This window comes from Cebus imitator, unplaced genomic scaffold, assembly GCF_001604975.1.
Source record: "Cebus imitator isolate Cc_AM_T3 unplaced genomic scaffold, Cebus_imitator-1.0 Scaffold240, whole genome shotgun sequence".
In the NCBI taxonomy this organism is placed as follows: Eukaryota; Metazoa; Chordata; class Mammalia; order Primates; family Cebidae; genus Cebus; species Cebus imitator.
Window position 1 is genome coordinate 3276470 of NW_016107555.1, and position 13704 is coordinate 3290173.

The 13704-nt window shown below is 38.3% G+C and overlaps 1 long non-coding RNA gene across 1 annotated transcript; it reads right to left on the reverse strand.

The window, feature by feature from the left end:
- Positions 1 to 376: 376 nt before the first annotated feature.
- Positions 377 to 13369, reverse strand: LOC119466912. Its single transcript, XR_005195422.1, has 3 exons — positions 13359 to 13369; positions 13222 to 13224; positions 377 to 480 (listed from the first exon to the last, which is right to left on the reverse strand). It is a non-coding gene; the product is annotated as an uncharacterized LOC119466912 (long non-coding RNA).
- Between the last annotated feature and the right edge of the window lie 335 nt (positions 13370 to 13704).

A 13704-nucleotide genomic window follows, 5' to 3' on the forward strand; every position in this document is an offset into this window, starting at 1 on the left:
CTCAATTAAAACAGATAATCTCTGACAAGTGTTGTGTGTTAAGGGGGGTAGTTTTTGAGGTATGGCGTAACCACAGTGTTCATACATATGCCTTCCTTATACTAAACCAGATGTGTTGAGAGTCAGAAGGGACCAAACGAGCTTACTCTTGTTAAGGTATTTCCCAATTGGATCTCCAGAAGAAGTGATATGCTTTTGAAGTATTGAACGCGAGATTAAAATAACACCAAGACAAAAGTATGCCAAATTGCAGGGTCTTTATTGCCTGTGGCCGCAGAGGACTCACGTCTCTCCAACCTGTAGCCCCAGGCACAGGGAGAGAGGGGTTTTTAAGCTGAAAAACCACATCCTGGTTTTAGGAGCGAGAGGGTGAGGGGCAGGGGTGCGGCTGAAGGGATTCAGACATTCTGAGGGACAGGGGATTCCATAAATCACCTCCTGGGCAGAGATGAGGGTGGGGGTCTCCAGACATTCCAAGGGCTAGGGGACTTTTTGTCACTCCGATTGTTACCTAAGTGGTTTACAGAAGTCAAGATAAGCATTAGTTTACACATTGTCTGGGTACTGGTGGAAATTACAGATCTTAGTTACTTATTGCAAGTCACAAGGGCCAAGACGGAATTAGCTTGGGCTGCTTATTCTGGTACTGATAAGAAAAGGTAAGCAGCTTTACATAGTGGGCATTTTTCAGAGCAAGCTAGCAGCTTTATTTACAGAAGCCAAACACAGCTTTACCTTATAAAATGGCGTTGCTCAGGTTCTGGCTCTAGGCCCGCTATAGCACACGTTTTCCCAGTAATCTCCTTTGCAAGTCACTGAACCTGTTCTCTAAGGGAGTCAGAGCAATGAGTATGTGTAATGTCAGTGTGAGGGATAAATAACCAAAATCTAGAGCTGAAAGGGTAGAAATAAGTGAAGCAGCATAGCCTGAACCAGCCTGGACATGAGGCACAGAGGACTAACCTGGGTCTCTCCAAGAGCAGCCTGAGACACTGTAGACTTTTATAAACTCAAAAATATGCAATACTAGAATTGCAGTATAATAGCCTAATTTGAGACACTTTCTTCCCATTGATCTATTCTGCAAATTAAATGACCTGTAATTTCAGTTTTCCCTTTAAGCCGCATGTTCCAGGTACAATAAGACTGAATTGAGGGTATACTTTTCTCAGGTGATGCACCTCTAATTCATCTTGAAGAAAGTGACATCACAGCCAGCTCAACAAGGGAGTTCCATTGTTGTTCATGAGTAGTTCTAAAAGCTTGTCTTTATCCTGTCTGTTTCTATGCTCAATAATGTCCTAGGTGCTTTTATTTTGCCTTATTTTTACTGTTTTTGCACAGTGACTATTCTATTCTATTCTAGTATTCCCCAAAGCTATGAATCTTATCTCTCAAGGACCATTGTTCCTGTGTTCCCAGGTTTTTCCTAACTGAAAAATTTACATGGAATAAGTTTCTTAACTGGAACTAATTCAAGTCGGTGTTTCTCAAACTCAGAAGGACTGGTCTATCTTCAGGTTTGTGGTCTTTCACCAGTCTCTATTTAGCAAGGTGTTAAAGTTAAACTCTTTCCGTATGAGAATTTTCAGTAATCCCAAAGCTGAGTATACTATGGGTCAAAAACAAACTTTCTAAAATAAGATGTTAAATCACTGGTTCTGGAGTTAAATTAATAGAATATTTAAAAAGTCATTTTCATCAAGGCTCATTAAACTCCTTTATTATAAGAAACCATTTTAATAGTTATTCTTTTATCTGTTCATATTTTTGTGGATTAGACTTATGGAATATAATTTTACAAAATTTTTTTCCTTGCGGCATTTACAAATCATGGAAGCTGGAAGTAGAACTTCAAATTTATTTATTTTTCCTCCACTGAAAATAACATAAATCATGTTTTAGAGCAAAAAAACTAACTAGCTTTACATTCTGTATTTCTAGACTCACATCTTTATATCCTCATTTTAAAAAATGAGAGAGACAAGGAAAAAAGGAAAATATCTAGGGTAAGAGAGTGAGAGACAGAGAGGGAGACACTTTTTGGATCTAGGTAACTGAAGAAGGACTGCTTTTATTTGGTCTTAGGTCATATGCTCACCTTTTCTCTAAAACAGTATTTATGAGTCAGAAAGTATGGGACTACTATAATTGTCTCAGATTAAGTTCTTTTCTTGAATCTGCCAAGTTTAATTTTAAGAGTTCAAAAAATTTTAATATTATTGCACATACTGTTAGAGTTATAATGTATCTTTCAGCTCTAACTATTGTATGATTAGATTTTACAAGATAAACCAATGGCAATTTAGCTAAGGTTTATATTTATCTAGCTGCTCTTGTTGTTATATATGGCCAAAAAATTAAGTATGCACATAGAAAAATATATATGCATGTGCACACAGAAACACAAAGATGAGTATTTTGATTGTGAAAACAACATTGTGTTAAATATACATATATATATTCAAAAAAAGAAAAAAGAGAAAAATGAGGAATTAAAAAAACAATTTTTAATTAAGAAAACAAGCTTCTTCCTTCACAGAGTTACTCCTAAGACAGGCTGTTTTATGTTTTAAGCATACTATACTATTTTTTTGTTTACATTTCCACTGTAAAGGGAATGCACTGTATTTATTGGGAGCATCAAGGAAACCTCTACCAATGATGAAGGAGGAACAAATCTGGGTTTCCAAAGCCCAATGTGGAAGAAGTTGACTTTCTTCCTGTCTCATGCCACACAGTCTCCTGCCTCAGCAAAAATGAAGGAAATGCCAACAGTTAAATCCGCAAGAAATGCATGTCTTTTCAATGTTGGTTTTCCCCATTGGATGCTTAATTGGATGACTGTTATATTGAAATCAACCCAATAGTCTCATAGACAGTTTTTTTCTTACAAACATAGAGATTGTCCCTTGTGGTCTTAGGGCTTGAAACTTACATTTGTTTTACCTTAGTTCCTTCCTCAAGAAAGGACCCCCAGGCCTCTCAAAGAGTATCAAAGAACTGAAACTCACCAGAGTAATCTATTCAGTCAATGGGACACCAGGCCCCTCATTAATCATGATTGTTTCTTTACTCCTCCCTAGTTCCTGTTTTTCCGCACATAGTTACATTTCTTCCCTACTAGTAAACCCTTAATTTTAGTTGGTCAAGGAGATGGATTTCAGACTGAACTCCCATTTCCTCAGCTGTAGCACGCAGCTAAAGCCTTCTTCCCTGGCAATCTTCATCATCTCAGTGATTGGTTTTATGTGAGGTGAGCATCAGGGGTTAGACCAAACCCCTAGTGTTTTGTTATCAATATCTTGTTTGATTTTTCAGCTACTAAAAAGAACATTTCATTTGAGGGGAGCCAGACACAGGAGAGCTGAAGGGGTTAGCAAGGACAGCTAAGAACTTGCGCCCTGGCTGCAGGTTCCGTACCAGGGAAATTCATATCTGTTACAGAAACGCAGGTCCTGCTGCTCACCACACAGAAAGCCAATTATCGAGACAATGATTATTGCCAAGGAAAAAAGCTTTAATGGGGTGCTGAAGCCAAGGAGATGGGAAATCAGTCTCAAATCAATCTCCTTGACCAACTAAAATTAGGGGTTTATACAGCACGGAAGAAATGTAACCATGTGTGAGAAAACAAGAACCCGAAAGGAGTAAGGAAGCCATCAGGATGAATGAGGGGCCTGGCATCTCATTGTCTAGATGCCATGATCTGCTGAGTTCAGTTCTTTGATACTTTTTGAGAGGTCTTGGGGTTCTTTCCTGAGGAAGGAAGTCATATAAAGCACACAAGTTTCAAGCTTTAAGACCAGAAGGATCAATTTCTATGTTTCTCAAAAAAAACCTGTCTATGGGACTATTAGATCAGTTTTAGTCCCCCCTTTCTATTGATCAATTCCTCAGTATGGGGGATCTGGTCACTGACCTTTCTGGCTGCTTCCTGCTGAGGAAGGGCATCACGGACAGCACCCTCCTCAGGGTGACTACATGGCCACCCAAGAATCAAAGGTTAACTCAATACTATAATTTTCTTCTAAAACACGTTTTTTCTCTCTCCAGTCCCCTACTTCCACCAAAGACAAATCACAGCAGGACCAACCTACCTGCAAAATAAATTTCAGACTCATATAGTTGGTCTGATTACCCACACAAAGTGCAGCAAGAATCATTGTCCACATAAGCTCTCCTAAATTGGCTTTGCTAAAACCTCTCACAAGGCCATTTCAGTCAAAGCCCTGGGAAAATAACCAGTTCCTCCAACTGTGTCCCATTATAAAACAGGTTCTTATTAAACATATATAAACAAACACATTGCCACAAATTAAGAAAATTTACAAATAGTTCAATACACATAAAGTATGTTTGAAGGCTATAAATAGTGCAAAAGAAAAAAATTCTCCAGACTGAAAAACAAAAGAAAAAGAATTAGCAATATTTCAAACAAAAAAGTCATGAGAATTATTTCAGTCCTTCAGTTATTCCATTCATGCAATCAACTCTTGCTCTGCTTCATATTGGGTTAGCAATGTGTTTGAACATATTAGCCTTTTAATTTGAGTCCAGCAAGTTTTCTCTCTAATCCAGTGGCACCATCTCCAAAGCTATCAGAAACCTGCATTTAAGAGTCATTTTCATGAACTTCTCCCAAAGAAGTAAGCCCCAGACTGCAGCTGATTATAAGTCACTTTTTGAGAGGAATCAAAGCAAAACAAGTGTGGATTACAAAAGCCTTAGGACAACCATAGTGAAACACACAGTTGACAAGGAACTTTAGTTATTTCTGTGGTGTACAATATCTAACATAATAATCATAATTGTTACTGACAACATATGTTAATACATCAGAATTTCAGGAATGCCATATAATCTTGGAACACATATTAACAACACATATACATCAATATAACCCAAAGTTAAATACCACTTTAAATTTGACAATGCTTCCTGTATAATTCTAACATAAATAAACCTAATATGTCTCTCTTGGACTTCAGGAAACCTAATATCCAAAAAAAAGTTAGTTTAAGGTAAAAAAGACAGAATTTGAACTTGAAATTTTGCTGTTGGAAAGTCTATCAAATATCAAACGTTTAAGACACTTGATATCAGAAAATAGGATCACAAGCTAGCATAAAACAGTCATTCATTTTGCAAAATACATGTGGTATTTGGTTTTCTATTCTTGTGTCAGTTTGCTGAGAACGATGGTTTCCAGATTCATCCATATCCCTACAAAGAACATGAACTCATTGTTTTTTATAGCTGCACAGTAGTCCATGGTGTATATGTGCCATGTTTTCTTTGCCCCAGTCTATCATTGATGAGCATTTGGGTTGGTTTCTCTTAAAGAACAGATCAGTGCTCCAGGAAAACCCTGTTATTCTGACACAAGGCCTAGATGCTGGCCTTGCATCAGTGTGCTTTTGATATTAATGTTTAACTTACAGAAAAACTCTGAACTCATCTTATCCCTCAAAATCAGCCCTTACTATCTCATATGCCTACCTCTTCAGCAATAGTCCCTGAGCCTAGAGGGATTCAGTAGTTTTAATTTCTGGTCCTGTGTCTCACGAAAGCAATCCATTTTGATTGTCACCTTCTCCCAGGTCTGAAAATGAGGCTTCAACTGGGGTCAACACTCAAAATTTAGCAGGAGTCAGTGCTTTTTTCAGACCCAGGAGTCAAAGCCCTATAACCTAACAGCACAAGAATTAGTTAGTAGAATATTTATACTACAGAAAGTTCTATCATTCTCTCTAACATATTACAAATTAAAACACTGTGATTTGGTATCTAAGAGTTACCGCCTGTAGCACTGCAAACCACTGTGTTAGTTAGGTTACTCACTTCATATGTCCAATTGCTAGCATTCTAGTAACATAACTGTGACCCAAAAGCATCAGAAATGTGATAAGCTCTATACCCAGCTTATCAAAGGAAGACAACTAACTTTTCTCTCCGTCATTTAAAAGAATGGTAATGAAAAGAAAATCCGTTTTGGAAATTCAATATGAGGATGAATAAACAACTCTTTGTATTTAAATATTGTACAACAAAACAATAAGAAAGTAAGAACAAGCATACAGTAATGTCTCCTTCAGCTCTTTTAAAAGAGCATCATCACATATTTCCATGATTGGTTTCTAGATACAGTACTGACAGCTAATTAGGTAACTTTGACCACTAAAATCTTCAAATCAGTGGAACACTTGTATGTATTTTGTTTTCAAGTACACACATCAAAGCCCATGATAAATGGCTTGAGATCAAAGATCACTAGAAAGTCTCACATTTTTTTTTACTACTTCATCCAAGTGAGTATCACTTCATTTTAATAATGGTAAACACAACTAAATCACTTTGAGAGAAATCCCAATAATATAATTTCCTGCAGGACAAGGCAATCTTTCCTAACATTAACAATTTGCACCCATGTCACAGTTTTTCTTCATAACCTAAAGGAAAAGATCTGAAACCAACTCACATTATTGATTGAATTGAATTACCTTGAAAATAAATGCCATTTAAACATTTTTATTCTCACCTACTTTTTCAAATAACAAATTTAATAAGGCACAATTACTGCTCAGAACTTATAAAATTAAGTATTTTATTCTTTTTCCAGGAAGCTTAAAGCTCCTGTAGCTCTCTAGATCATTAGAGGTAAGCAAAACCTGCCAAATTTTAAATGGCTGGTGTGCTTCATCAATTTTTGCGGGCTTGACAAAGGTGGCTTAGGAATTCTACATAGATAGAACAAATGACGACTTGTTAGAAATGTATAGGAAACAAAATGAATAGTCATAGAGCCAAATAAAAAGCCTTCCATTAGAAACCAAAAACATCGATGGTTTTATATATGTGTGTACATAAGTATATTAAACACACACAATCACCAAAACACAATCCAACTGCTGCAGCAGCAAGCAAGCCCCAAGAGTGTCCATAATGAAACAGTCAAGAGTGCTTCCCTCTCCCAGGCAGTTGGACTTGTTCAACCTGCAAAAGGAAATCCCTTTAAAAATTTCCCAAAGTGAGAGGAGGAGATCCTGCCATCTGGGCCCTCAAAAGACACTCATCTATCTGGATGCAGATGTCAAATTTCAGAGGAAGCTCCTTCTAGACAATCAGAAACGTGGTTGGAGCTGGCTGTGGCAGGACCAGAGAGAAACCAAAACTCACTTTCAGCCAGAATTGGGCAGGCAGCTGCTTAGCAGGGTTTCTGAGACTCATACCTTCAGCAGTGGAGCCACAGGCAAGGTGTTTCTGTTACAGAAGCACCAGGTGTTCGTCTGTGCTCACCACACAGAAAGCCAATCACTGACACAAGGAACACTATTCCTTGCAAATAATCATCTGAGTGATTGACTTTCTGTGCAGCAAGCAGCAAGACCTAGACCAAATCCCTGGTGTTTCGGTAACAATCCCAGGGCAGCTCTGGGTTCCTCTTTCCTGACTCATCCTCCATGTGTGCCCTCCCTATCAGCCCTTCCCACTGGGTCAGCTCTTGCCTATTTGTCCTCTTCATGGGATATTATGCCCTGCACTTGCTTGTATCCATGAGAGCAGTGTCACTGTTTCTGTCCAAAGTCAGTCTTTAACCTTCATTTGGAATTCCATCCTCCCTGTCTTCTTAGCTGATTTTTAAAAAATCAAATAAAATTCATATATTCATATATCACTTAGTATATAAAAGTATATGTATTAGATGTTGGTAAGGGTTACGGAGAAAAATAAGCAGGAGACGGGGATATAGTGTTGGGGGTTGCATTTACATATAGGATGGTCAGGGAAGGTGTCTTTGAGAGATGCAATGGAGGGATCAGTGACCTTGATGAGAATAGATGTCATGTATTCTTGGGAGCAGGAACCAGTGCAGGCATGACAGTGAGAGAAGCAAGAGAGATAAAGAATGTAGTGCTCTCTCAATATAGAACAGAACCTGTCTTTACAGTACCTAGAGAGATATTTTTGAATTAATGTATCTAACTGGAAGAAATGTATATTGTGTTTAGGCTGGCAGAGAAGAGAGCCAGTAGCGAGGGAGTTTGATGGTCTGTCCAGATGGCATAGAGTCCTACATCTGGGAAGCTCTGCTTTGATTGTTTTCATCTCAATAGGTAGAGTGTTTCTTGACACCAAGAGACGGGTAACCTTCAAAAAGGTTTGCCTGTTCCTTTATTGTCTCTAAGATATGCTAAGCAACTTTCATGTGTTCTCAAACTGTTTCCAGCCTTCTGCCTAAGGTGGGTTGCTTTGTACGGTCATTCAGGCAGTCCTCGTGCCTGAATGGGAAGAGATCTCAGTAGGGTCTTCCTACAAGTCAAAGCTGAGGTCTCTGGGAACATCTGGGCTGCTTCTACTTCACCGGAGGGAGGTGTGCTCATTACAGAGGGAGGTGTCATTGTTATGAGTCTGTGTAATGCCTAAGTATAGCTCTGTATCACCTGGCGCAAGTGAATGGTAGTATGCATACCAACCCTCTTATCTCATTTGAAAAACTGAATAAAATATTTAACAGTAACCAAGCATAACTTTTGGATAAAGAATGGCTCCCTACATAATTTTTCAGCGTTATATTTTCTCTCTGCATTTTGTTAGAATAGACAATATTGTCCATTTGTTTCTTATGAGAAACTAATTTTTTCATTACGTGCTTAACATTTCAGATACTTTTGTGCCTGTATATCTTTTTTTTTTTTTTTTTTGTGACTGAGTTTCACTCTTGTTGCCCAGGCTGGAGTGCAATGGCATGATCTCAGCTCACTGCAACCTCAGCGTCCCATATTCAAGCGATTCTCCTGCATCACCATCCTGAGTAGCTGGGATTACAGGCACACACCACGATGCCCAGCTGATTTTTTGTATTTTTAGTAGAGACGGGGTTTCACCATGTTGACCAGGATGGTCTCGATCTCTTGACCTCGTGATCCACCCGCCTCGGCCTCCCAAAGTGCTGGGATTACAGGCGTGAGCCACCGCGCCTGGCCCATATCTTATTTTTTGACATGTACTCAGCTACCCACCCAAGGTGAAACACTAGACATTACTCTTAATATGTCTTTCTCACTTTAACAATAAGAATAATTGTATATTACATTTTTCTCGCTTTAAACACTCTCTTTGAAACATTTTTACTTAGCTTCCTTCTGCTTATTTCTCTGTGCCACTTTAGAAACTTTTGTTGACTCATTCTTCCTTCAATCTGTATTAGTTCACCATTCTTTTTATTTTGACACCATATTATGCATGTATCTATCATGGCACTTTTCCTTTTTATAATGCAATAAATGATTTATTGTCTTTTTTTGTCCAATACACCGTAAGTTCTTGAGATATTATTTGCTACTGTGGAAAAAGCTGACACTGACCTTCCAATATCCATCTTTTTATTGTTCTATTGTGATGGAAAATCTGATTTTTACATGGGTATATGGCAATCCATTAGAGAAAAAAAATGCTTCAGACTTCTTTGCATTAGGGCAGCCATCAGGTGTAATTCTATGATCAGTATTCAGGAGATGCCCTTTCAAGGGAAGTAGCCTCTTCCTTCCATTCTTCTTCTGCTGGATGGAAGGTTCATGTGATGGCAAGCCATCTTGGACCATGAGGTGGCACGTTAAAGGATGGCTGAAGCAGGAAATAGAGGGAAATAGTATTCTAATAACTTTGTGAAACAGAACCCAGGACTTTTTAAACCACCATTTGCTTAAGTTTTCCTATTACTCATAGATGAACTAAATCCAGCTGATACAGATTCTAAGGCATTTTGAAGGTTGTAACTCTGTATTTTTTGTTCATATTGCTAACAGTGGGCATGGCATTGGGCTCATAAAATATATAATGATTTCTAGTGCAAGGGCAAAATAGCACCAGTCTCTTTGTTAAAGCATACCAAGAGTGACCTTTAGCTTAGTTCCCAATAAGTTCCTCATCTCCATCTGAGACCACATAGCCTAGACTTTATTGTTGATATCATTATTGGCATTTTGGTCAAAACCATTCAGTAAGGCTCTAGGATGTTCCAGACTTTCCCACATCTTCCTGTCTTCCTCATCGCCCTCCAAACGGTTCCAACCTCTGCCTGTTACCCAGTTCCAAAGTCACTTCCACATTTTCAGGTATAGCCGTACCCCTGTCGGTACCAATTTTCTGTATTAGTCCATTCTCACACTGCTGTAAAGAATTACTTGAGAATAGGTAATTTATGAAGAAAAGAGATTTAATTGACTCATAGTTCCACAGGCTTAACAGGAAGCATGACTGGGAGGTCTCAGGAAACTTAAAATCACAGTGGAAGGCAAAGAGGAAGCAAGCACCTTTTTTCACATGGTGGCAGGAGAGAGGGCGGGAGGAAAGGGGGAAGTGCCACACACTTTTCAACCTTCAGATCTCATGAGAACTCAATCACTATCATGAGAATAGCAAGAGGGAAATCTACCCCCACGATCCAATCGCCCCCCTCCAGGCCCCTCCTCCAATTCCACATGAGATTTGGATGAGGACACAAATCCAAACCATACCACTTATTATATATGTGAAAGTGTTTATTTTAGGAAGTTGATTCTGACAAGTTAGTTTTTAGCAAGTAATATAGTGAGAAAAATAGATCACTGTTGAATTCTTGCTTCAACCACTGACTATGAAATATGTAACCAATCATTTTGCTTATATCTTTACTGCCTTCATTTCATCTACTAGAACAGATGAAATACTTTATGTTTCTTTTAAGGATTAATGCATAATGTACATAAAGCATCCACACCAGGCATAGATAAATATTCATTAGCTAGAATATTATTTTTAAAAGAATGAGACTTTAGACACCAATTATACCCTTTTATCATCAATTTTACGAACAGTAATGAACATAATGGAGAAAGAGCTCTATAATCTGCCAGTGCAAGTCTACATACTTTTCCCTTGGAGGTTGTTACATAGACTTCACAAGCAGGAAGCTGATATGCTCATGCCTTGACAGCCATTAGAAATGACTTTGGAATCTTATATTCATTCCACTGAGATACTCTTCTGGATTTGCAGCTTACCATGGCACCTGAACACATCAGGATAACCCTTATTTGTTTAGTGGAAAGCCAGAAAGAGCAGCTGATAGTGAATCTGAAACAGTAAAGCTTATTTACAAGATATCTCAGCCTGTGGTGATGGTGATTTCTGTAGGGCTACAATGCATAGGGAAATCCTACCTGATGAATCATCTTGCAAGACAGAACTGTGGTGAGTGTGGTCTTGACACAGAGACCATTAGTTTGGAATCATAATAATGCACCTGATTACACCAACTCTACAGTCTTCATAAGAAAGAGACCAACTCTTCCCTATAAAAAAATTTCGAATTCCTACAACTAAATTTATACCTGGGGCTGCCTGTCTTATCTGCTATCACTGTTTTGTTGCTTTGTACTCTTCCTTAGCAGGATTCTGTGTGGGTTCTGCTATGAGGTCTGAAACCCAGGGCTCTGGATGTGGGCTCTCTCCAAGCAGAACCACACTGGGGGTCTGGGTTATGCAGGATGGTTAAGGCAGAGTCATAAAGACCTTTACTCTTGATTCTCAACATTTAATTAACTACCTTGATTCAACTTATCTGACGTATTTCTGCAAAATGAAAATATGGATCACCAAGAATGAGTTTAAGTTCTGTCTCCCTGAACTTTTCTCCTTGGTATGATCAAATACTTTGGAATATTAAAGGTAAGATCTTATTTTAACACTGAGGTGAACAATAGAATTGATAAATACTTATGAGCAGCTGAATTTCAAGGCTTTGTGCTAAGTACTATAGAAGGGCAGTAAACAAGGTAAAAGCCTAAAGCCTAGTTACGGAGACCGCACATACACAGTGTGATCAGTGCAGGGTGCCGTAGATGCACAGAAGTAGGGATCTAGCTCAGTTGTACAGACCAAATAAAACTTCTTGGAGGAAATAACATCTAGACCATAACTAGGGGAATCACTGGTAGCTATCAGTTAAAGCACATGGGAGTGACTGATTTGGAAACAGAAGCGTTGGAAATAGGGTTTCAGTAAAGTTATCCTTTAAATAACCTCCATAAAAGCTTCAGCTACATCAGGAACATCATAAAGGTCTTACTCCAAGTCTAAGGGCTTTGGAAATTAACTCTTCACTGACTTCTCTAAAAGCATGAACTTAGCCTATGTAAAATAGTGTGAGATAATTTTAGATATTCTGTCTTCATAGTATTAAGGGCAATGTATGATTTTTCCTAATTTTACATTACTCTGAGTCTAAATCAAAATTAGCAACAGATCTTTGATATCTATTATTGCAAATGAAAGAAGGAAAAAGAGGAAGAGAGAAAGGGAAAGAGAGAAAAAAGAGAAAAGTGTTTTTCAGAAAAAAAAAATCTTATGTTTAAGTCTATCTGCGTGGATAAGCAAATAATGCAGCCATGTAGTGCCAGAGCCTCAGAAAGGTCAATACTTGATTTGAAATTATTGTATTGAATTTCCTGATTTTTTTTAATGAGCCTCACATTTTCATTTGAATGTTTTGGTTCACCTTTCTAATATACTCTTGTATTTAATTTCAATGAAAATGTGGTGTTCCTGGGCACTACTGAATATATTGGCTTGGATCAGTAATTAAATTGTAACTTGAAGTGTTACAGAATCATTTTTAAAAGTGTGAACTGCCCCTTGTGGTTAGAACTCAGAGATGTCATAAGTCCCCATCCTCCAAAACTTGATACCAGGTTTTTCAGTTACATGGCACTAAAAAAGGCCTGGATTAAATTGTGTCAAGCATTTAATAGCAAGTAGCTGCAAATAGTCATATAATGTGTTTTTAGCCTGTGGATGCTGCTCCTTTGAAGCCAGAGTTCATTCCCAGTTGAATGTGGTGAGGCTCTATGGCCTTGAAGTTAAAACAAGTGGCAAAATTCTCTGTGGCGGGTGAAAGGCAGGGCTATTCAACTGGAACATTGCACAGATGGCATAGAGTTGGAGGGTTGTCTGATTTTATGTATTCTTACTGTGGTCTGAATGTTTGCACCTCCCCACCACCCCAAAGTATATGTTGACACCTAATCACCAATGTAATAGTATTAGACAGTGGGTTATTTAGGAGGTGAGAATAAACTTAGGTCATGAGAATGGAACTGGTGATACTAGTGCCCTTAGAAAAGAGGTTCCAGAAAGATGCCTTGCCCTTCACCGTGTGAGTACACATCAAGAGGCCACCAACTATGAACCAGAAATCATACCCTTATCAGACCCCCAATCTGCTCATGCTTGTGTTTCTCAGCCTCCAGAAATGTGAGAAGTAAATTTCTGTTGTGTATAACTTATCCAGTTTATTTTATGTTTTTATAGAAGACCAAAGACACTTCTTCATGCTTTTCTGACCAATCACCTCTGTTAAACAACATTGATGTTATTACTTTTACCATCCTTTATGCCAGTTGACAAGAATTTGGTGTTGACACAGAATGAAGTACCTCTTCTTGAGGAGATCATTCCAGATTAGGCCATTCATATGCTTATCGCTATCTTCAGAATGTATATTAAAGTCAATTTGTAAACACACACACACGCACACACACGACATTGACTATTCTGAACTATACTGAAGTAAGTACACAAAGATAATCACTTGCCCTGTATGACCTACTCATGTCATAACTTCCTGTCTCCTTGACTGGCTCACTGGGATTAAAAGCATCT